Source organism: Mobula birostris, chromosome 8 (genome assembly GCF_030028105.1).
Source record: "Mobula birostris isolate sMobBir1 chromosome 8, sMobBir1.hap1, whole genome shotgun sequence".
In the NCBI taxonomy this organism is placed as follows: Eukaryota; Metazoa; Chordata; class Chondrichthyes; order Myliobatiformes; family Myliobatidae; genus Mobula; species Mobula birostris.
Window position 1 is genome coordinate 70,422,400 of NC_092377.1, and position 23,196 is coordinate 70,445,595.

The 23,196-nt window shown below is 46.0% G+C and overlaps 1 protein-coding gene across 4 annotated transcripts in view; it reads left to right on the forward strand.

Moving 5' to 3' along the window:
- Positions 1-23,196, forward strand: part of slc1a4 (solute carrier family 1 member 4) — a 79,345-nt gene that overhangs the window by 15,221 nt on the left and 40,928 nt on the right. Inside the window, exon 1 of one of the 4 annotated variants that reach the window (XM_072265431.1) lies at positions 18,725-18,897. The exons of the other annotated variants lie outside the window; for them this stretch is intronic. The gene's annotated coding sequence lies outside the window, so the exon portion shown is untranslated. Of the gene's footprint in view, positions 1-18,724; positions 18,898-23,196 lie in introns of those variants that run through there. 4 annotated transcript variants of the gene reach the window in all.

Sequence of the window (23,196 nt, forward strand, 5' to 3'; positions counted from 1 at the left end):
TGGGTGAAACCTGAAGGGGGAGGGATGAAGTAAAGAGCTGGGAAGTTGATTGGTGACAGAGGCCATGGAAGAAAGAAAAGGGGGAGGAGCACCAGAGGGAGGCGATGGGCGGGCAAGGAGATAAGGTGAGAGAGGGAAAAGGGGATTGAAAATGGTGAAGGAGGGGGAGTAGGGGGCATTACCGGTTTGAGAAGTCAATGTTCATGCCATCAGCTGGAGCTACCCAAACTGAATATAAGGTGTTGTTCCTCCAGTCTAAGTGTGGCCTCATGGCGACAGTGGAGGAGGGCATGGAATGACATATGGGAATGGGAAGTGGATTAAAATGGGTGGCCACTGGGAGATCCCACTTTTTCTGGTGGATGGAGCTTAGGTGCTCGGCAAAGCAGTCTCTCAACCTACATCGGGTCTCACCGACATGCAAGAGGCCATACCAGGAGCACTGCACACAGTATATGACCCCAACAGACTCACAGATGAGTGGTAGTGAGGGAGGAGGTGTAGGGGCAGTTGAGTACTTTTTTCATTTTGTTTTGGCCGGAGGGAGATTAGTGGAGAGGGACGAATGGACAAGAGAGTCGCAGAAAGTGGTGGGGGTAGTGATGGAGAGAAAGATAGTTGTCCTCTTTTGTTCAAGAGCCTGATGGTTGATTGGTAGTAACTGTTCTTGAACCTGGTGGTACGAGTCCTGAGGCTCTTGTATCTTCTACCCGATGGCAGCAGCAAGAAAAGAGCATGGCCTGGGTGGTGAGGATGGGTGCTGCTTTTCTACGATAATATTTCACATAGATGTGCTCAATGATTTGGATGGCTTTACCCGTGATGCACTGGGCTGAATCCACTACCTTTTGTAGGATTTTCCGCTCAAAGGCATTGGTGTTCCCAAACACATTAGCTCAGCTCCGGCATCTACTAAGATTCAACAAAGTCATTTTCAATGACTGGAACAACATATAGACTTCCTATTTTTTGCACTTATCAGGGTGAACAAGGCTGCAGGGAAGGATTTAGTGTTTTTGATATTGAGACTGCATTCAAAAGTGCCTTTGCCTTACTCAGTTGTTGAAACTTAGATAAATGTTGCAGAGATAGTTGAGGAGTGATAGATAAGGCCAAGGGGACATTTCTAATAAGGTGACTGCTCAGAGACAGGAACTCAGACTTCGTCCCTTTGTCCTCTCCATTCCCAACGTCCCACACCTCAGGTACTTTAAACCAATAAATTATTTTGTTTTCTATCTTTCCCAGTACTGATGAAGAATCCTCAACCTGCAATGTTAGTTTTGTTTCTTCCTCCACAGGTACCACTTGATCTGCTGAGTTTTCCCAGCAGTCCTGGTTTTATTTCAGGTCTCCAGTTTCTGTGGTAGGTTATTTGATGTTCAAGCACTATAAGTTCATTGTAAAGTGACACTGAACTACTGAAGAGAACACTCCATGTTCTAACAACATCTTTTTTTTATTCATTGCACTGGATATGGGTGTTGCCAGCAAGAACTTTTACTGCCCATTGCTAATTTCCCTTGTGCTTACCTGGTGGCATGCTAGGCCATTACGGAGAAGTGTATGAGTCACGTATATGCTCGGATGGATAACAGCAACTGCCCTCCTTCTCTGAGGCGCACCGCTGAATTGTGTTTATCATAGTGTTTTAGCTTCATGGTCATCATCCCTGTTTCTTTTTATTACATTTTTACTTAAGTAACTGAATTTAAATTTTCCAGTCACCATGAGGGAATTTAATTTCATGCCTCTGGACTATTAATCCTGGTGTCTCAATTACAATTCAATTAACATTCCCATGACATCACCATCATCGGAAACACGAAAGTGTAAATCTCAAAGCAGGAGTGATCCCTGCCTGCATCGTAATGAACTGAATACTGCCAGTTCGGTTTGTCGATCAGCTTTCTGTCATTGCTTATATCCTCAATGGAAACAATTCACAGCGCCAGTGCGCTCTGAGAATTGCCAATTACTCTCTAGGTCAAGGAAGGCTTTGCCGTCATCAGAGATGTTGCACAAGACTAACTGTGAATTACGATGAAGCAAGTTTTTCAAAGTAGAAAATTAGTCACTAGAAGTGATACAGTGCGCTATGACTGACTAGTTGGAATGCAATGTTTTAAGAATTTAGAATGGTTAGAGTTTCTACAGTACAATGCCTGTTTGTCCTGAGTATTCAGTTTTAAACTTTTCATCCTTGTTTTCAAAACCATACTTGACAAGTCCCATTATGGGTATATTTATATAACCCCCTCCAGCTGTGCAACTTTCTAATATGGCTGTTGCAGTTCCAATCATAACTGCTGCGTCTATTATGTCTGTATCTTTAGTTTTTCTGGAATTTCCTCCCCAACCTCCTTGTCTACCTGTCCATCTTTTAAGATGCTGCTTCAGTGCTCCTAGTTTAACCGATCTTTTAGTCACCGGTCCTAACATTTCCTTGTGTGCCCCTGTGCTAGATTTTGCCTAATCGCAATTCCTGTGAAGTACTGTGAACATGAGAGGTTAAGGAACAGAGTAGGAATCGGGCCGAAACGTTGACTGTACTTTTTTCCATAGATGCTGCCTGGCCTGCTGAGTTCCTCCAGCATTTTGTGTGTGTTGCTCTGACTTCCAGCACCTGCAGATTTTCTCCTGTTTGTCACTTTGCTGTATTTGTCTTACGTCCTGGCAGTTGTATCTCTTCAGAGTTAACAGTAATGTATACTGAATCACTCTAAAACAGCCCTTAATATGAGTTTGAGGTTATTTTCTCTCCCGAAGAAAGGTGTGGGTCATTTGTTAACGCAACAGGTGGGAAAATCATAGAAGCTGTTTACTTGCTAACTGCAGCTTGAGAACATTATCTACTAATTAATGACTGCCATATTTTTATGTCAACCATTAATGTGAATGTCTTCATCCCTAAAGAGTGGGAGGTTCTTGGAGGAATCAGAGATTATGGAAATAGGTAGAATGTGGAGTGAATAAGAAGCTCAGTTGTGACTTTATTGAATGGCATAGTGGACTAAATAGCCTATTTTTCTTCATATTTCTCAGTAGTTCGGGTAAGGTCAACATCTGAAACTCCATTTATCTCTGACTGGCAATGGTTCAGTCTTTATCCTGAAAAGACCTTCCCACATCCGATGATTTTTCTGGATATGGGTGGCTCCAGCAGGACGACAGGTAATGCCCATCTGCCCGGAAGTGTGGCAGTGAGCCATCACCGTGAGCGAGTTCCATCCTTGTGGCAAAGGAACTCCCACACTCTTGTTAGGAAAGGAGTTACAGGATATTGATCTGCTGGTGGAAAAATCTTTCAAATAAACTTTCTGCTGCTTCTCCCTGCTGCCTGGTCTAAATGGAGTTTTAATGCCCACGTCTGCAGCCTCAGCACATTTCCAAGCCATTGAGTAGCAGTAACAAATGGCAAATGCACAGTAAAAAAAACAAGACTGAGTGACAACTCCATCTGCACCACTATGACTCCTTACTTGGTATTTCTATATATAGCAGCTTAACTGTGAAATACTGTAGCATGAATTCTTGTGCTTGGCACTTCAGTGAAGTTTTAATTTAGATTTCCACATTGACAATACTTGAGAAGTTAATTTAAAGTTTTAAAAAAAACATAATTTTATAAAACAAACAAGCAAAATTACTGTTGCTGTTTTGTTTTTCCCATTTTTACTGTCGGTATAATTGTCTATAGTATTTCAGTGTTTACTGAATGCAGCCTCCTGACATTTGACTTGAGCTGACTTTATGGGTGGGAACCTGTGGTGAAAGAACTTTATCTAATCACTCATCACTGCCTTTTTGGAGACTTGGTGGCATTTGAGATAAAAGTTTGGTTATGATTTGGTATGTTATGTGTATATTTTAATACTTTGAAAACGGATTAAAATGTAAATATAAAATTTATGTTTAAGTAATTTCGGATTAGCAAGTTTCTCAGTCTTTACACTTGGGGCACAAAACAATTCACATTTGGTGTGTAGTTTTGCCGAGATACCCAAGTAATTCCTTTCAGCTCATGGGTGCCATCTCTCCTCCCATATCATGTGCAATCATGGCCAAGTCAAATTTAGTTTGAATTTTTACGCATATGCTATTTAAATGTGAAAAAAATTTGGTTCACAAGTGATCTCCTCCATTCAATTTAGCAGCTTACTCTCTTAAATATGTTCTTAATCCCTTCACTACCAAAATAACTGGAGGTTGCCATGTTCTTCTACCATTTTGATTATTCTCATGTAGGATGTCGGCATAGCAGGTAAGCCCACGCTTATCTAACTTCAGAAGGCATCACAGCATCATCTCCTTGAACCTCTGCAACGCCTGTAGTGAAGGTTCTCCCATGGAGCTCTGGGTAGGCAGTTCCTAGATTTTGATCCAATAACAGTAGTTAGTACCAGCGGAGGTTAGTGTCTGTCTTGTTGGAGATGGCCAATACCAGGCATTCTCCATGCTGAATGCTGCTTGCCACGGCCTGAACTTGCGTGATACTTAGTTGCACGAGCGTTGGCATTGCGTCGCAGTCTGAGGAGCAGCAAATGCGTAAACCAGGGTGCAGTAACCGTGTAGAGTGGAAGATGGATCTACACATGCAATGGAAGGAGGCTGCTTCATCCAGACGTTTGCTTTCCTTTTGACTGATTTCTTTTTAAATGTGAAGCAGAATATAATGCTCTCATGTGATTAAAATCTGTTCATTGTTCAAGCAACGTGTCCTGGCTTACACTGGGAGCATTGATCAGAAATCATTAGGACCATAAGGTACACCCTATCCTCGTTATATGCATCTTCAGACTATGTGGATTCACAGTTATGCGAGGAACCTATTGCTAACAACGTCTCCTTATATGCGTCCAAAACTCACAGTTATGGGAGGAGCACCGCTTTCCCGCCAATACAAGTCACGTGCGCACACCTCACTGTTGGGATGAGAAACACCGCTTTCCCACCAATACAAGTCAGGTGTGTGGGCCTCGCAATCTCACTCCCGCCAGTTTTGCATTAGTTTTGGCAAGGTGTAGATGTGCAATCTTGTGCTCTTAATCTTTTGTTGGTTTTACCTACGGTGCAGTGATTTTGTGCTTGAAATATTTAACAATACCTCCTAAGCGTCCGATGTCATGTCCTGGGCCATCAGCTGAGCCACAGAGAACCGCTTTAACACTTGAGTAAAAGTTGGAAATTATAAACAGTGCGGCATCAACTGAAGGTAATACAGCTCTGGGACACTACTGCCAGGAAAAGAATCCTGCCTTTAAAGTTCTTTTGTTGCCTGACAATGCGCCAGCCCATCGTAAACATTTGGACAGCATTCATCCTAACATAACAGTGCGTTTCCTGCCACCTAACACAACATTGCTGATTCAACCACTCGACCAAGGTGTGATCCACATTCAAGGAGTACGTATTTTTTTTACGGTGAACTATCTCTCAGATGCTGCAAGCAACAGACGATTTTGAAAATCTCGGGAGTTTACCAACGGTGAGGGAATGGTGGAACACATGGCGGAACACATGGCACAAATGGCGATGGATGTGGACCGAAGTTTAGAATGGAGTCAGCATTTCAGTCGTTCCCTGCTGTCAACCCTTTTTCCCTACAAGCAAATTTATGCTGAAAAGCAAAATGCTGCCAAGCAAACAACCCTCACCACTTTCTTCAAATCGGTGTCGTCATCTGCTGCCGGCAGTTCTAAGAGTTCTGTAAGTCTTCCTTCACCCCTTGCTGTGCTTGATATGATCCTGACGACCACAACCATCCACCTTATTCCTATAAAGCTGCCCAACACCGCAACAACCACCATCTCCCAGAGCGAACACACCTGCCACTGTTAGTGAGTACTGTACACCCTGGTATGTTAACTTTCTATGATTTATTACATTGAATATTACCTTAAATTGATGAAATATAATACAAATGTTGTCTTGTGGTACTGCTTTTGTGTCGTATTGGTATGAAAATGTGAATAAATTACAGATAAAACATATTTAGGAAACCTTCTGGAACGCATCCCTATTTTGTCCATTTAAATAATTATTCACATTATGCGTCAACTTCGAGGAACATATCCCCTGCATATAACGAGGATAGGGTGTAGTTATTAAGAAGGCAAGACAGCGGCTATACTTCATTAGGAGTTTGAAGAGACTTGGCATATCAACAAATACACTCAAAAACTTCTATAGTTGTACTGTGGAGAGCATTCTGACAGGCTGCATCACTGTCTGGTGTGGAGGGCTACTGCACAGGACCGAAAGAAGCTGCAGAGGGTTGTAAGTTTAGTCAGCTCCATCTTGGGTACTAGCCTACAAAGTACCCAGGACACCTTCAGGAAGCGGTGTCTTGGAAAGGCAGCGTCCATTGTTAAGGACCTCCAGCACCCAGAGCATGCCCTTTTCTCACTGTTACCATCAGGTAGGAGGTACAGAAGCCAAAAAACACACACTCAACAGCTTCTTCCCCTCTGCCATCCGATTCCTAAATGGACATTGAACCCTTGGACACTACCTCACTTTTTAAAATATATCGTGTTTCTGTTTTTTGCATGATTTTAAATCTCTTCAATATATGTATAATGTAGTTGATTTATTATTTATTTATTATTATTATTTTTGTTTTTTTTTCTTCTATTTTATGTATTGCATGAACTGCTGCTACTGAGTTAACAAATGTCACGTCACGTCACATGCCAGTGGTAATAAACCGGATTCTGATTCTGATTCATGATCTATCCAGAAGACGTTGACTGAAGGAGCATTGTATACGGGCACCATCTTGACTGGAAATGTTCTTGCAATGTTCACTCTGAATGCCCTAACTATTGGAAGAAATCTGCTCATGTGGAATGAAGTTGCTTCTTGATGTGACAGCAAAATCATTTATGGATGTTAGGGACAAGTTCAAGTTTAATTGCGTTAAAGCATACTGATTAATCAGCCAAACGAAACAGCATTCCTCTGGCCCAAGGTGCAGAACACAGAACCAGCAGTCACGCACAGCACATATAATTAAGGTAGCAGAAAACATAGTTACAGAGAAAAGTAAAACAAAATATAGCCCAAGTCCCTGGGTGTCATGTCCTGAAGATTAATGGTGTATGGATGTTGTCCAAGAGCCATGTTCCTGCAAGAAGAATCCCACAGAAGTTCATCATCTCATGCTAATGCAGCCTGAGACAAACACAATCTAGCTCATCTTCCACCGAGCGAATGCTGAGGCACCAATTACGGGAGGAGGCAGCTCCCTATCCAACGTGGAATCCAACGGCAAACAGCCTGTGCTCCGGCATCTCCTTCCCAATGGCTGAAACAGAACCCTGAGGAATGAGGACATGGTCCACATCACAAATAAGGCCGTGCAGTTCCGCTGCTGGCGATCTTGTCAATGAGCCAGTGAATCAGGCTTGCAGTTTTCTACATTACCAGTGTCCACCAGAGTCTTGCAATCACAACAAAAATGTCCAAGACAATCACCCACACCCTCCATTGGGCCGCGCACCGCCTCTGAGGCCTTCTATCCTTGGCGGCTGAAGCAGGCTGCATCATGGGCCACAACAGGTCCGGCTCCATCGCCACCCAGCAGCTCGCTAGTGGGGTAAACCTGTAGTACCTGATGTTCTTAATATCCAGCAACGTCTTGCAATCGTAAGAAAGATGTAAAGGATGAACAATCACACTAACGTTTGGACCCACAGAGGCCATTGCGTCCAAGCACGCCACCTTCTTACCAGAAGTGGCTGAAACTTCCAAACTCTTGGAAAATAAGTCTCTGTGACTTGATTTTTATTTATTTTACGGAAACTGGGCATCACTGACAGAGCTGATTGCCTTCAATAAAAGACAGTCTGCGTTCGCACTACTTTCCCTGTTAGCTTTATTAACTAGCACTAAATAGGCTATGAACACCACGCTAGCAAAGACAACCTTCACTGCCGATCCATAGTGACTTTAAAAAGGCGTGACAAGCCTTTTAAAGCTGCTGCAGTCCTGCTGATGAGTCACATGGAGGGGCCGGGCAAAAGGTGGTGCTCCCAGTGAGTCTCGATGAGCATGGGAAGGGGAGCTGGTTCAGTTCGGAGCACCTCAGCTTGACTGGTAGTGGCAGGAGTAACGGTGCAGCAGAGGTATGGCGATCCTTGTTGGGGTGGGGAGGCTTGTGAGTTCTTGAGACCAATGCAATCAGAATTTAGCCCCAGATTCTGTAATGGTCACCCTTGGTGTTAAGGTCAAGGGTGACGTTTCAGACAAGAGAGCGATCCAACGCAGACCTCAGTGGTGGAGCCTGATGGAAGTTGATGAGGATGCAGGAAGGCTGAAGCAGTGAATGGTCCCCAGGCGTTCTGCACCCCATGCCAATGGACCCTGACCGCGATCTGTCAAGGACCACGTGGCGGCTGCCCGTGCAGCAGCCTCCCCACGTTACATTCACGCACAGGCGTATTCCGTTCAGGGAATCCACCCTAACATACCAGTCGTGTGGGTGCTGGATCAGCCTCTGCAGGCACATGAGGACCCATCAATAGACAACCCCTTTGGAGAACATGGAACTCAATTTGAGTGATCACACCACTTTTATCACAGGTATTGTGCTACAGTGCATGCTGATTGGTAGGGTGTGTTTAACCCTTTCTGGAGATGATACTGTCCAGAAGGTTCTTTGGAAGTCAAGTTCATAAAGAAATAACAGTAACCAACTTACTTTTCTGGAAATAAGAACCGGAAGAAGAAGAAACAGACAAGTCAAAGAACAAAGGAGTCACGGTCATGAAACAAGAAGTGATGAAACTAGACAGATAAAAGAATTCCTTGATAAGAACAGCCTGTGAAACAGTTTAATTTATGGTGTGGCACAGGCTGCAAGCAAAGATACCACAAATATTTCAGAACCAGCTACCCTACAAGTCACAAAAAACCCACTGAGCATTTACAGGCAGGTGATTATGCAAACATGTAAGCAAGCATAAAGATGGTTAAGCAACAGCAAAAATGGCAATTTAGACCCTAATCCAACAGATGGAAGATTTTTTATGGTACATTAATCTCCTTAATGTGCTGATGTTGACAGCTAGTTGCCTTTTCCAGGACATTTGACAGGAAAATGAATTTAGCGAGTACGTAAGCAGACAGTCCAGAGGGTTGTGGGCTGTTACCTGATCCATTCTGAAGCTGACTTCAGCACTCGAGATGCTTTGAGAATGGCTAGGGAGGGGAGGGTTAATTAGGCCTCTCCATTTCTTTTTGACCATTAGTGGTGGTGAGTGAGCACTGATCAGCTTTGGTTTAATTGCTGTCACTATCAAAGCTCGTACAGGAGTCACAGCCTCTCTCTTGAGAGGTACCACAGCTGGAGTATTGCACCAAACAGGACGTCAGAGTGGGAACAAATCCAATCCATTACAGAGGATGGGAACCCGAGAATGATGGAAACACACTGCAAGCCAGGCAGCATCTGTGGAGGGGAAAATGGGGCTAATTTTCAATTCTATGAACTATCAGCAGAGCAGTTTTGCTTAAAAAAACAGTAATAGATTTTTGTTTATTTCAAAAGCTTTCAAAGCAAATTGCATCTCTGGTCAGCCTATCAACAACACTATCCTGGTTCCTCATGATTTTTTTTTGTTGTGTTCAAGAATGTTTTCTTGGGTGTTGCTGGCAAGATAATCGTATATTCTCCTATATGACTGGTGAAGTTCCTCCCCTAGTGCTTTTGGGGCAGTCATTTCAGGATAGAAACCTGGTGATGATCGGGGAGGTGTGTGGCCTGGAGGGGGACCATTCTGTAGACAATGCTGCTGTTTGGCTGCTGCTCTTGTCCTTTTTGGGGTTGCTTGTTTTGCAGGAGCTCACGGAGAGAGCCGGGGGAGTAATTGCCGTGGTATGACAGTGTTGGTACAAATGTACAGGGCACCTGTCCAATTAGCTGCTTTGTTCTGGTGTTGACCGCCTTGAATTTTATTCAATCTGCAACTTTTCAAACAAATAAATGCTACCTGGGCAGGGCGAAAAGCATTGTCAAGGATGCATCTCACCCTGAACATGGACTTTTTACTCTCCTCCCATCCGGAAGGCACTACAGGAGCCTCCGCTCCTGCACCAGCAGGCACAGGAAAAGCTTCTTCCCTGAGGCTGTGACCCTGCTGAACCTCGCATCACAGCGCTAAGCAGTATTGCACCCATATTGTACTGTCTCAGTACTTTTATATTTGTGTGCTGTAGCACTTACTTTTTATTTGCAGTTATTTTGTAAATAATACTATTGTTTTGCACTTCTGGTCAGATGCTAATTGCATTTTATTGGCTTGGTATCTGTACTTGGCACAATGTCAATAAAACTGAATCTAAACTAATCTAATCTGAAATGGACGATGTTCATGTTAGGAAATGACACCCCAAAGCCCTTCCACTCATTTTCATTCCAAATGTGAGAGTTGGATTATGATTCACAGTGCTCCATTCAGCTGTCTAACAATGCCTGGCATCACATCAAATCTACTTCTGTCCTAACCAAGGTTAGGAGTAAGAGCTGGGGTTCATTTGTATCATAGATCACTACCCAGTTACTTTGTCTTCTGTAGCCAAAGCAATAAGCTTTGCATTTTCCATCTAAATGTTTCCACCTCTCTGTCTTTTAAAATCTTACCCACAAACCAACCTGTTGGTGTAGTGCGGAGTGGGTGTAGAGGGAGCAGGGTAGTTTAGAGTGGGTGTAGAGGTAGCAGGGTAGTTTAGAGTGGGTGTAGAGGGAGCAGGGTAGTTTAGTGCTGGTGTAGAGGGAGCAGGGTAGTTTAGTGTGGGTGTAGAGGGAACAGGGTAGTTTAGTGTGGGTGTAGAGGGAGCAGGGTAGTGTAGCCCCCCTGGCCAGCCTCAGGGTTGCTCGGTTCGCTGTCGCTAGGGAAACAGCCCTCGGCCCCGCCAAACTGGTTAATAGTTTGTGTGGATGCTGTGTGATGTACCCCACCCCACCCAAATAACAGACAATACACCAGATACGATTAAATGATTTACAGTTTATAGATATTACTGGAACTATATAATTAATAGAGAATAAAATATAAAAGGAAAATAAAAGGCGCCACACTTAGCAAAGTTCAATCTCTTCGTGCACAAAAAAAGTTGGAGCTCAGGACCCTTCTTCACCCTGCGACCCCTCCGACCACCTCGACCGGCCGCCTGGGACCAACAACAATAGTCGACCAGACGCTCCACATGAGTCCGTCTCCGTCTCCTCGCCGAACGCCCCACTGGGGTCCGACCCAGTTAGCGGACTCACAGCATCTGGTCCATCCTCTGTCTCTCTCTCCCGCCTTCTGCCCCAAAACCCTGCGCATACAGTATCTTCAAATACACTAAAAACATAACAACTATCCCAATTGGTTCATAACATCTTATCAGTAACGAGATTCAACAAACTGCTAGCGGGAAGGACTTTCTCAGCATTTAACATAACAAAGAAGCATTCCCAAGTATAACATAACAAAGAAACCATTTTAAATTTAACATACAAAAAAAACCCTGTACATTCTCCCCCCACCAAATAAAGTCATGTCCTCATGACTTCTAAATAACTCGCCAATCAGTCCTGCAGGCACCCAACACACACATACACAGATACACACAGTGACAGTGCCCCCAAACAGTGGACCTCACGCCTGTCCCACGGGCGCTACATAGGCCAACCTATCTGGCAGCTTCTTCATCCTCCGACACCTCCGTACCCCCTCACCTAAACCCAAAAGGCTCAGACACTACTAGGGATACCTCGGGCCTGCTTGCCAACTCCTCTCTCACTCAGGCCACCATTACAGCTCGGCGCCCCCTGTCCCGTGTCCCGGGCCCCGCCTCTCCTCCTTCCTGATCCTGCCGTAACTCAGACTGCCCACAGCTAGCCCTCCCCACTACACTTGACTCAGTGGGAGAGGGGCCAAAGGTCTCTTCCTCAATCACGGGGAAGTTAGCGAAAGGCAGCATGTACCACATGTGCAGCACATCATCCTTCGAACCCGTATCCCTCCTCATTCCCTCGATCGATAGCTGCTGGTTAAGTTTCTCCAAACTGAAACATTTAGCCGGGGCTACCCCTTCAGCCTCCTGCAGTCGAGACGTCAGCTTCTTCGGGGACTCCTTCAACTCTCGCCACAGCCTCAGCAGCTCTGACTCAGGGTTCTTGGCCATCTCAATCTGGGACGCAGTTACCCCACCAGCTTCTTCCACACTGACCTGAAAAGCAGCAGTTAAAGGATGTTCAGCCTCCGGTTTTTTTCTTCCTGATGACATCTTCCAGGTCAACTTTCAGTTTTTCCACTTCATTTAAACTCGCGATAGTCATCTTCAGGTTCCTTTCAAGCATCCGCCTCCCTTTTCCGAGATCTGTCCTCCATTTCTTCACCTCCTCGGGAGTGTAGTCAAACTCCCCTCCCTGGGCTCTCTGTTTTCTGTTGGCCTTAGTCAGAACACTTCCTTGATCTTCCCCAACTTGTAAGTCTTCCAATCTTTTCTGAATCGACGCCTTGAGCTTCTGCTGATCCCTTCGAAGGTGGGTCATTGTTTCTGCTCACTGTGTTAATTCATCAGTACATGACCACAGTGTCGGCTCGGAATTCCGTTGCTCTTTCTCCACGTTGACGAGCGTGAATTCCAAGTCTGCAATGGTAGTCCCACAAGTGCAGTACTCAGTCTCCGGCCAGCATTTCTGAGCACTCAGTTCAACGATGCAAATCCCCTCTCTCCCCTGTGTCTCATTCAGATTGACGACCTGGGTTTCCATCCCCAGGTCCACCACGGTCTGTTCCAACACCAGGAAGTTCAACTGGTATGTCAGGTCATTTTCCTCACATTGCACCAAACTCCTCCGGCCAAAAACTCCTCCACATTTGACACTTCGCTTCTGTCACCCAGGCTCAGTGACTCGCCTCGCCTCATAGTCCCCCCTGGCGAATCCAAGCTCTAGGCGGTCATCCACATACACCAAAACTCCACACACCTTCACTTCCCCATGGTCCTCCTCATGCCCCATGGGAAGGATGCAGGGGCTCCGGATATGCCCTTGGGCATCTTTTCGGATCGGAAGAAGCCTAGGGAACTAATAACGGCCGTCTTCAGCTCGACAGCCGCACTCCTCGGGATCTGGCAAAATCCACTCCTCAGATCCAGCAGATTAGACCACATCACATAATCCACACACACGCTGCCTCCATCTTCCATTGCGCCAGGGTCCAGTTGCTGCGACCTCTCTCTCACTGAGGTGTCTTCAGCGGTCAACTCCCCTCCCTCGTGGTAGTTTGGAGCATCTACTAAGAGGGTCTCACCCTCAGCTACTTTCCCCAGGCCGTACCACCGCTGGGTTTCGTTTAAATTCGGTACCGCCTCAAGGCTGCTACACACGTCCTTAGAAGCAACTTGACACGCTGGGTGCCCAGACAGTGCCCTCATGAACTCCAGGGTCATTAACCAATCATCGTCTTCTGGATAACTACTGGCACTGGTACCCAAAATCTCCGGTGTCCTTGTGGTTGTCAAGGGTAAATGCTTCAGACACCGGTTGTAAAACGAACTGTACAACAACTTGACCTGCGCCCCGGGGTCGAGGATGGTTTTAGCATCGCTTCCCTCTATCCGTAATGACACCCTGGGGCGTGGTCCCTCTAAGCCTTCAGGAATAGGGTTCCTTCCTTTCGGAAGTTCATTGGTACATTGCTGGGAACGTGCTTCCCCAGAGACCCCAAGCCGTTCCCCCACTGGGCCTTCACTAAGTTTCCCGACATCTCTCTGATCAGCTGGACAACTGAAGGAGGGGCTGATCCCCTGAAATGATCCCCCTGGCACTACAAGCAATTTAGTCGCCCTCCTAGCCAGAGAAGACACACTGAAAACTTTCCCCCCTCTTTCAAATAACTGACAGCTGTCACTATGGTGTAAGCGAACCTGACAGCTCTAACACCGTCACCAGCCCGCCTACTCAAACTTTCAACCAATCCTTGTCGCTCTCCCTCAACCGAGCACTGCCACTCATATAACAACTGAGAGATCCGCTCCACCCACGTCTTGCACGCCTCCGCCCCTCTTGGGGTGGACACTATCCCAAACGCCAGGCGGAGCCTGCCAGAGCTAGAACATTTATTCGCAGACACTACCTCCAAATCAGACCACTCTTTCCTCTCTCTCCCAACAGCATGGACAGCCCCGAGTTCCACCCCCAACTCGTCAATGCCAGCCCGAACTCGGACAAAGACCTCACCCACTACGCATGCAGCAATAACCAGCAAATAACCCACAGAGACATACATTACTGATTTAAACAGAGCACCACACAGCATACCAGTAGACCCAATCCCGGACGAGCCCCCACAATGTAGCCCCCCCTGGCCAGCCTCAGGGTCGCTCAGCTTGCTGTCGATAGGGAAACAGCCCTCGGCTCTGCCAAACTGGGTAATAGTTTGTGTGGTTGCTGTGTGATGTACCCCACCCCGCCCAAATAACAGACAATACACCAGATACAATCAAATGATTTACAGTTTATAGATATTACTGGAACTATATAATTAATAGAGAATAAAATATTAAAAGAAAATAAAAGGTGCCACACTTATCAAAGTTCAATCTCTTCGTGCACAAAACAGTTGGAGCTCAATAACCTTCTTCTTCACCCTGAGACTCCTTGGACCACCTCGACCGGCCGCCTGGGACCAACAACGGTGGTCGACCAGATGCTCCACATGAGTCCGTCTCCGTCTCCCCTCCTCGCCGAACGCCCCACTCGGGGTCCGACCCCATTAGCGGACTCACAGCACCTGGTCATTCTCTGTCTCTCTCTCTCCTGCCTTCTGCCCCAAAATCCCACGCATACAGTATCTTCAAATACACCAAAACCATAACAACTATCCCAATTGGTTCATAACATCTTCTTATCAGTAACGTGATTCAACAAATTGCTAGCAGGTGTAGAGGTAGTAAGGTAGTTTAGAGTGGGTGTAGAGGGAGCAGGGTAGTTTAGAGCGGGTGTAGAGGGAGCAGGGTAGTTTAGTGTGGGTGTAGAGGGAGCAGGGTAGTTTAGAGTGGGTGTAGAGGGAGCAGGGTAGTTTAGTGTGGGTGTAGAGGGAGCAGGGTAGTTTAGAGTGGCTGTAGAGGGAGCAGGGTAGTTTAGTGCCGGTATAGAGGGAGCAGGGTATTTAGAGTGGGTGTAGAGGTAGCAGGATAGTTTAGAGTGGGTGTAGAGGGAGCAGGGTAATTTAGAGTGGGTGCAGAGGGAGTAGGGTAGTTTAGAGTGGGTGTAGAGGGAGCAGGGTAGTTTAGAGTGGGTGTAGAGGGAGCAGGGTAGTTTAGAGTGGGTGCAGAGGTAGCAGGATAGTTTAGAGTGGGTGTAGAGGGAGCAGGGTAATTTAGAGTGGGTGCAGAGGGAGTAGGGTAGTTTAGAGTGGGTGTAGAGGGAGCAGGGTAGTTTAGAGTGGGTGTAGAGGGAGCAGGGTAGTTTAGAGTGGGTGCAGAGGTAGCAGGGTAGTTTAGAGTGGGTGTAGAGGTAGGGTAGTTTAGAGTGGGTGTAGAGGGAGCAGGGTAGTTTAGAGTGGGTGCAGAGGGAGCAGGGTAGTTTAGAGTGGGTGTAGAGGGAGCAGGGTAGTTTAGAGTGGGTGCAGAGGGAGCAGGGTAGTTTAGTGCCGGTATAGAGGGAGCAGGGTAGTTTAGTGCCGGTATAGAGGGAGCAGGGTAGTTTAGAGTGGGTGTAGAGGGAGTAGGGTAGTTTAGAGTAGCTGCAGAGGGAGCAGGGTAGTTTAGAGTGGGTGTAGAGGGAGCAGGGTAGTTTAGAGTGGGTGTAGAGGGAGCAGGGTAGTTCAGAGTGGGTGCAGAGGTAGCAGGGTAGTTTAGTGCCGGTATAGAGGGAGCAGGGTATTTAGAGTGGGTGTAGAGGGAGCAGGGTAGTTTAGAGTGGGTGTAGAGGGAGCAGGGTAGTTCAGAGTGGGTGCAGAGGTAGCAGGGTAGTTTAGTGCCGGTATAGAGGGAGCAGGGTATTTAGAGTGGGTGTAGAGGGAGCAGGGTAGTTTAGAGTGGGTGTAGAGGGAGCAGGGTAGTTTAGAGTGGGTGTAGAGGGAGTAGGGTAGTTTAGAGTGGGTGTAGAGGGAGCAGGGTAGTTTAGAGTAGATGTAGAAGTAGCAGGGTAGTTTAGAGTGGGTGTAGAGGGAGTAGGGTAGTTTAGAGTGGGTGTAGAGGGAGCAGGGTAGTTTAGAGTGGGTGTAGAGGGAGTAGGGTAGTTTAGAGTGGGTGTAGAGGGAGCAGGGTAGTTTAGAGTAGCTGCAGAGGGAGCAGGGTAGTTTAGAGTAGCTGCAGAGGGAGCAGGGTAGTTTAGAGTGGGTGTAGAGGGAGCAGGGTAGTTTAGAGTGGGTGTAGAGGGAGCAGGGTAGTTTAGTGCCAGTGTAAATGGAGCATAGTGGTTAGGGTGAGGATTTACAGCGCTGACATTTGAGGTTTGATCTGCTCTGCTGTCTCTCAGGAGTTCGTACGCACCGCCTGTGACTGACTGGCTGTTCTCCAGGGGCTCTGGTTGCCTCCCAGATTCCAAGCGTGTACAGGTTCGGAAGTTGCGGGCAGACTCTGTTGGTGACAAAAGCACAGCAATACTTTTGGGCTGCCCCCAGCACATCCTTAGACTCTGTTAGTCATTGATGCAAGTAACGTATTTCAGTCTATGTTTCGATGTACAAGTGAGGGTTAAAGTTTATCTTTATCATCTCTATGACTGTTTTATATAGAAAGTTGTCAAATATGTTTAGACAGTGTTCCCTTGAAGCACCCTGGGCTGTTTTACGATGCTATACAGTTGCATCTTATTGGCTCTGTTGTACGAATAGTAATTATGTCATTCTGCCAAAGAGATTTGAATCTAGAATGTATTAAACCTGGCCCGTCCTGATAAAGCATGGCTCATTTAAATTATAGCTTTGCCTACTGAGTGGTTCTGCATTTTCAGCCTGCAGCTTGCAAACCAATAATACAAGAGACCAATTTATAACAGGAACATTTCATGGTCATTTTGTGGAGCATGTACTACTTATGCCTGATAAGTAAGATGTGGAAATGAGCAAAATGCTTGGTGTTTTCTGCTTTTCTTACATCTGATCTAATTGTGGGATGTGATTGGCTGCAAAACGCAAGTTGCCATTTTAAAGTTTTAGTCTGCCAGGCAAGATTTCACTTTCTCAAGTTTTGAGAGGCTCTGTAGATCCCTGGGGATTCTGTGAATCTCAGCACAAATCAAATTCATATAATCTGCCACAAATGGAAACCATCTGGCAAACATTAATGATTATAATGGTACTAGCAGACTGTGGAATTTAACACTCAACCGAAGACTTTTATCTGTGAGGTCATTTATCTTACAAGGGGTGATTGATAAGTTCGTGGCCTAAGATAGAAGGAGTCAATTTTAGAAAAGCTAGCATATTTATTTTTCCTACATTTACACACTTAGTCGAGCAGTCGTGGAGCATACAGATCCCTTCTTTGTAGAAGTCGGTGTTTTGGACCTCCAGAAGTGGTCCACAGCAGGGGTGATTAATAAGTTCGTGGCCTAAAGTAGAAGGAGATGAGGAGAAACTTCAAACTTTCTGCATTTTCACTCAAAGAGTTAAACTACACGTGTATGTAACGAGAGCTGTATAACTCATCTCATTCTATCTTAGGCCACAAACTTATCTATCACCCCTGCTGTGGATCAACTGGAGGTCCAAGAGGCTCTCGTTACATGCATGTTCAGTTCAACTCTTTGAGTGATAATGCAGAAAGTTTGAAGTTAATAACTCATCTCCTTCTACCTTAGGCCACAAACTTATCAATCACCCTTGCTGTGGGCCACTTCTACAAAGAAGGGATCCGTATGCTCCACGACCACTGGACTAAGTGTGTACATGTAGGAGCGGACTATGTTGAAAAATAAATATGCTAGGTTTTCTAAAATTGACGCCTTCTACCTTAGGCCATGAACTTATCAATCACCCCTGGTATTGTGAATGTGATGGGGCGAGTCTTGAGCAGTTATTTCCGCTTCCAGGTGAGGGTGGAATTAGGAGCCAGAGGTACAAGAAAGCCACTATCAAATGAAACAGGATATTCAGAAGAAACCTTTTTACTCAACAGTTTTTTAGGATGTTGAACTGGCTTAGCGTATAATTATTTTGCATACATCCTGCTTGTACTTTGCCGTGTGTAACTCTCTTGAGAAAGGTAGTAGACTTGTGCCTATGATGCGGAAACAAATTGATGATCGGGTTTGGTTGAATGACCTGCTTTTACCCTGTAACAACTACATTTGCCTGTATTTCAAAGGCCATTGCTGTAAAGTGGATCACGGAGAGACCTGGTGGTGAGGAAGTGTATAGGAGTGACGTTGCAACAACAACCTTGCACTCCACATCGATAAGACCAAAGAACCAACTGTGGACTTCAGGAAGGTGAAGTTGAGGGACACACACCGGTCCTCATTGAGGGATCAGCAGTGGAAAAGGTGGGCAGTTTCAAGTTCCTGGGTGTCAACATCACTGAAGATCTATCCTGGGCGCAACATATTGATACAATTGTGCAGAAGGTACGCCAGCGGCTATATTTCATTAGAAGTTTGAGGAGATTTGGTATGTTACCAAAGACTGGCAGATTTCTACAGCCGAACCGTGGAGAGCATTCTGACTTGTTGCATCACTGTCTGGTACGGGGAGGGGTGGGGGGGGACATTGCACAGGATTGGAAAAAGCTGCAGAGGCTTGTAAACTCAACCAGCTCCATCATGGGCACCAGCCTCCCCACTGTCAAGGACACCTTCAAAAGGAGCTGCCTCAGAAAACCAGCGTCCATCATTAAGGACCCTCATCACCCGGGACATGGCCTCTCCTCATTGTAACCATAAGAGAAGAGGTAAGGAGCCTGAAGACACATAATCAGCATGTTAGCATCAATTTCTTCCTTTCTGCCATCAGATTTCTGAACAGGCAGTGAACCCATGAACACTGTCTCACTATTTCTACTCTCTTTTTGTGCTATTTGTTTATTTAAAAAGTATATATATTATTGTAGTTTATAGTATATTCAATGTACTGCACTGTACTGCTAGTGCAAAACAACAAATCTCATGACGTTCTGATTCTGTGCTGGTGATTTCTGTATCATGGTGCCACAGCTATCGTCTGTCCACGTACAACTCCTGATTCTGCTGCTGTTATTTTATACCGGTGACAGGGGGCTACTCCTTCACAACGTGCGCAGTCACGTAATGGCATGAACTGGTTGAGGTTATCTGCTACCACGTTTGACCAAGGTTACTGCAGTAAAGGACAGGCTACATAATATCACAGCTGAAGGGGGCCACTACTCTGCAAGAGAAAACCCCACAGATAGGGTGTTTTTTTCTTCAGATCAGACACTCTGCTGGAAGAACTCGGCAGGTCAAACAGCTTCTGCGGGAGGAAGTGAATGTTTGACGTTTCAGTCAAAACTCTGCACCAGGGCTGAGCAAGGGGAAGGACACTAAGGCGATTGGTGGACAGAGGAGGGGTGCAAGATGGAGGCAGGTAGGGAAGGTGAGAAGGGGTGAAGTACCAGGTGAAAGGGGAGAGTGGGTGGGAAGATGGGAGACAAGCAGGAAAACAAAGTGCTACCAGTGCTAGATTCTGAGAAATAAAAGAGGCATGAACGAGTTCAAAGTGGCATTGCTGCTCTGTATAAAGGATTAGTTAACTTGATACACTGAGTGTATGAACTTTGTTTTTAATGGTCCTGGAAGTTGAGTCTAGCAGGGGAATATCTACCTCATGTAGTCAGGCCAACGGAGTAGTCACCTTACTGGGGCCCGTCCCCTGCGGCCGAGCACTGAGCTTCGGGAGAGATGCACGTGGAGCTGTGAGAGAGAAGTGGGACAGCTGTCTGGCCACTCAACCCTAGCAACCATAGGGTGATAGGTGTTTCCGCCAGATTACCCTCAAACCCTGTATAAACTCACTTCTCCACTCTCAGTTCTGGTGCGGGGTTTTGACACAAAACATTGACAGTTCCCTCCCTCCCACAGATGCTGCTTGATCCATGCGGGTTCTTCCAGCAGATTGTGTGTTGCTCCAGATTCCAGCACGTGCAGTCTCCTGTGTCTCTGTCTTATCCTTAATTTAGTGTTTAAAGTGGACCTTTTGATTGCTAAAGCAAGGATGAGCACAGATTGTTGGGAACAGGTAAAGATTGACACGTTGGCTCTGAGGCTTGCTCATGTCCTTAACCCAGGGGTCAACGTACTGATCTGACAGACCGTGCTCTGATCATTTACTTTGTTTTATTGTGACTTTGTTGATTGGAAGTGCAAGTCAAGACAAAGCTAAAAATGGTAGAAAGAAACTAAGCTAGAAGGCAATTCACAGTGAAACTCGAGGTAAAGACGAAGTGTTATTAAATTTACACACTAGTAGCCGAGATAGTGGCTCATTTTGACTTGAAAGTCTGGTAAGCCATATACTGTATGAAGTTGAAAATGATCATGTTGCTTCTGCCTAAGACTGTAAATCAATTCAATATCAAATCATAAAGAAGGCCTGTGAATTTGACAGGTACCATTTTTAGATTGACTTCACATTGCCCTCCATGTGGCTGGAACAATGGCTGGGAATCTGCTCACTGCACATGTGCCACCTCTACTTTGCCAGGAAGAGAAAAGTGGAGGTGAAATATGTTGTGTCTTGAACAGAATACTACTACGTCGACTCAGGCCTAGGGGGCCGGCGTCGGGCACGATGACGGACTCTCTACTTCTCCCTCTCCCTCATCAGTGTGTTCAGTTCATCTACATTCGCCGCGCGGCTGTCTTCTAGGAGCATTTTGACCATAGTCTTGGGAGGGCAACCAGGGTTCATCCTCCCATGCTTGGGCTCCCATATGATGACAGGCTGGCAGGTAGCTCGGGGTGGCGTAGAGAGTGCCCCACTAGTTGCAGTCTCCTTGCCTCGATTTTAGTGGTGAGCATTGGTAGGTTGTTATAGAGCTCGACGTTCGTCATCTGCTGTTGCCAACACACGTCAAGAGCCATCCGGAGCATTCATGTATAGCAACCATCTGGAGACTTTCGCATAGTCTTGGTGGGTGTCCATGTCTCGCATCTGTATTTGAGAATGGACTCTATGACTGCTATGAAAATCCTCTTTTTAAGCCCTCTGGTCAGGTTCGACTTCCAGATTTCCTTCATGTCGTTCATAGCCCTCCATGCCAGCGCCTTCCATATCTTTATGTCCTTCTCCGAACTCATCATTCTTGACCCGAGGTACTCGTAGTCAAACACTTTCTTAATGGTATCATTCTTTACGGACTTGAGCATACCTTCCTTGTAGTTAAACGTCATGTACTCTGTCTTTTTAGCGTTTAGGTGAAGTCCAACTTTATTGCACTCAATTTCCACTTTTGTCAGTAGCTGCTGTGCTTCCTCCATCTGGTCAGAGAGCAGGACTATGTCATCTGCAAAATCGAGATCTGTGAGTGTAACTGGTCTGACGCTTTTGGTTCATCCTGGTCTTATGGTAAAACCAAGCTTGTCATGATCTATGTCAAGCTAGTCAATGAGATCAGTAGACGGAAGAAGTTCCCATCAGGTCAAATAAGTGGTAAAACAGCAGAGGACTGTGCCCAGACATGGTTTACCCACTTTAAGAACCTGCTGGGAAGCCCTCCAACGATCATGGAAGAAGAAGAGGACATACCCACGATACTAACGCAAGTTGACATCAATGACGGCCCCATTCACCATTGAGGAACTGAAGAAGGCCAAATATGCACTCAAACAGGGCAGGAGCGCTGGACCAGATGGGATACCACCAGATGTCCTGAAGAACTGCGACCTGGACGAGAGCTTGCTGGACGTATGTAATACGGCACTGATGAAAGACGACAAACTAGAACAGTGGTCACTCTCAAACATTATCCCAGTCCCCAAGTCTGGATCCCTCACGAAGACGGATAACTACCGCGGTATCAGTTTGACCTGCATCTTAGCAAAGCTATACAATCGGATGATCTTGAACAGGATTCGCACCGCCATTGACCCTAAGCTAAGATTCAATCAGAATGGTTTTCGGCAGAAACACACAACAGTAATGCAAATATTTGCTCTCCGTAGGATCATCGAGGAAGTCAAGAAGAACAACCTACCCAGCTGTGCTTACTTACATCGATCTTTGCAAAGCTTTTGACTCCATTCACCGAGGTAAAATGCTGAAGATCTTAAAAGCTTACGGAGTGCCAGGCTGTCTACTGAGAGCAATAGAGTCCAGTTATACCAAAACCATGGCGAAAGTTGTATCACCAGACAGAGAAACAGCAGTGTTCGAGCGTCCTAGCTGGTCTGCTGCAAGGAGACACTCTGGCACCCTACATACTTTATAATCGTCCTTGATTACGCTCTGCGACAAGCTACCAAAGATCATCCTGAACAGAAGGGCACAAAAAGAAGTAAATAATCTGATCAACTCTGTGGCTGCTCCTCAGAAGAGTATAAAAACCCTCTGGGACATTGAGATATAGATTGCAATCAATTCACTGACCATTCCAGTAATACACTGAGCCTCTGCAGCAACAGATAGTGCCCAGGGGCCATTGCTTTCAATGGTTTGATGTTAGATATTCTCTCAGTCCATTATCACCAGTCATTCCTGTTTTTGTACAAGACCCAATCCTTTTCTTCCCTCATGGAATTACAACATGGAGACAGGCCCTTCTTTCCAACCACTCCATACATACTGACCAATATTTCCCATCCAAGCCAGCTCCATTTGTCTGCTTTGGCTCATATCCCCCTGAGCCTTTACTATTCTTTGAACTTGTGTTCAATCAGCTCTCTATCTTTCCTCCATCACTCTCTTGCACACATTTCCCTCTCCCCTCCTGCAATGTAACGTAGTTCCCTCTCTCTACTCCTCCAAACCCTTTTCTCTCTACTGCTCCCTCTCCCCATCTCACTTCCCCCTCACTCTCCATCTCCCCTTTCTACTCTCCCTCCTCCCCCCTCTTCTCTCATGTCTTTCCTTCCCCCCTGCTTTTCCCTCCCTCTCCTCTCTCACTTCTGCATTTCTCCCTCCCTGTCTCCAAAAGTAGCTTTACCCAGGAACCACTGATCCCTCTAAGCTGCCTGGGTGTGCAGCCGCACAGTAACTGAAATACTCCCGCACACATAGCCTTTGTTGCCATGCA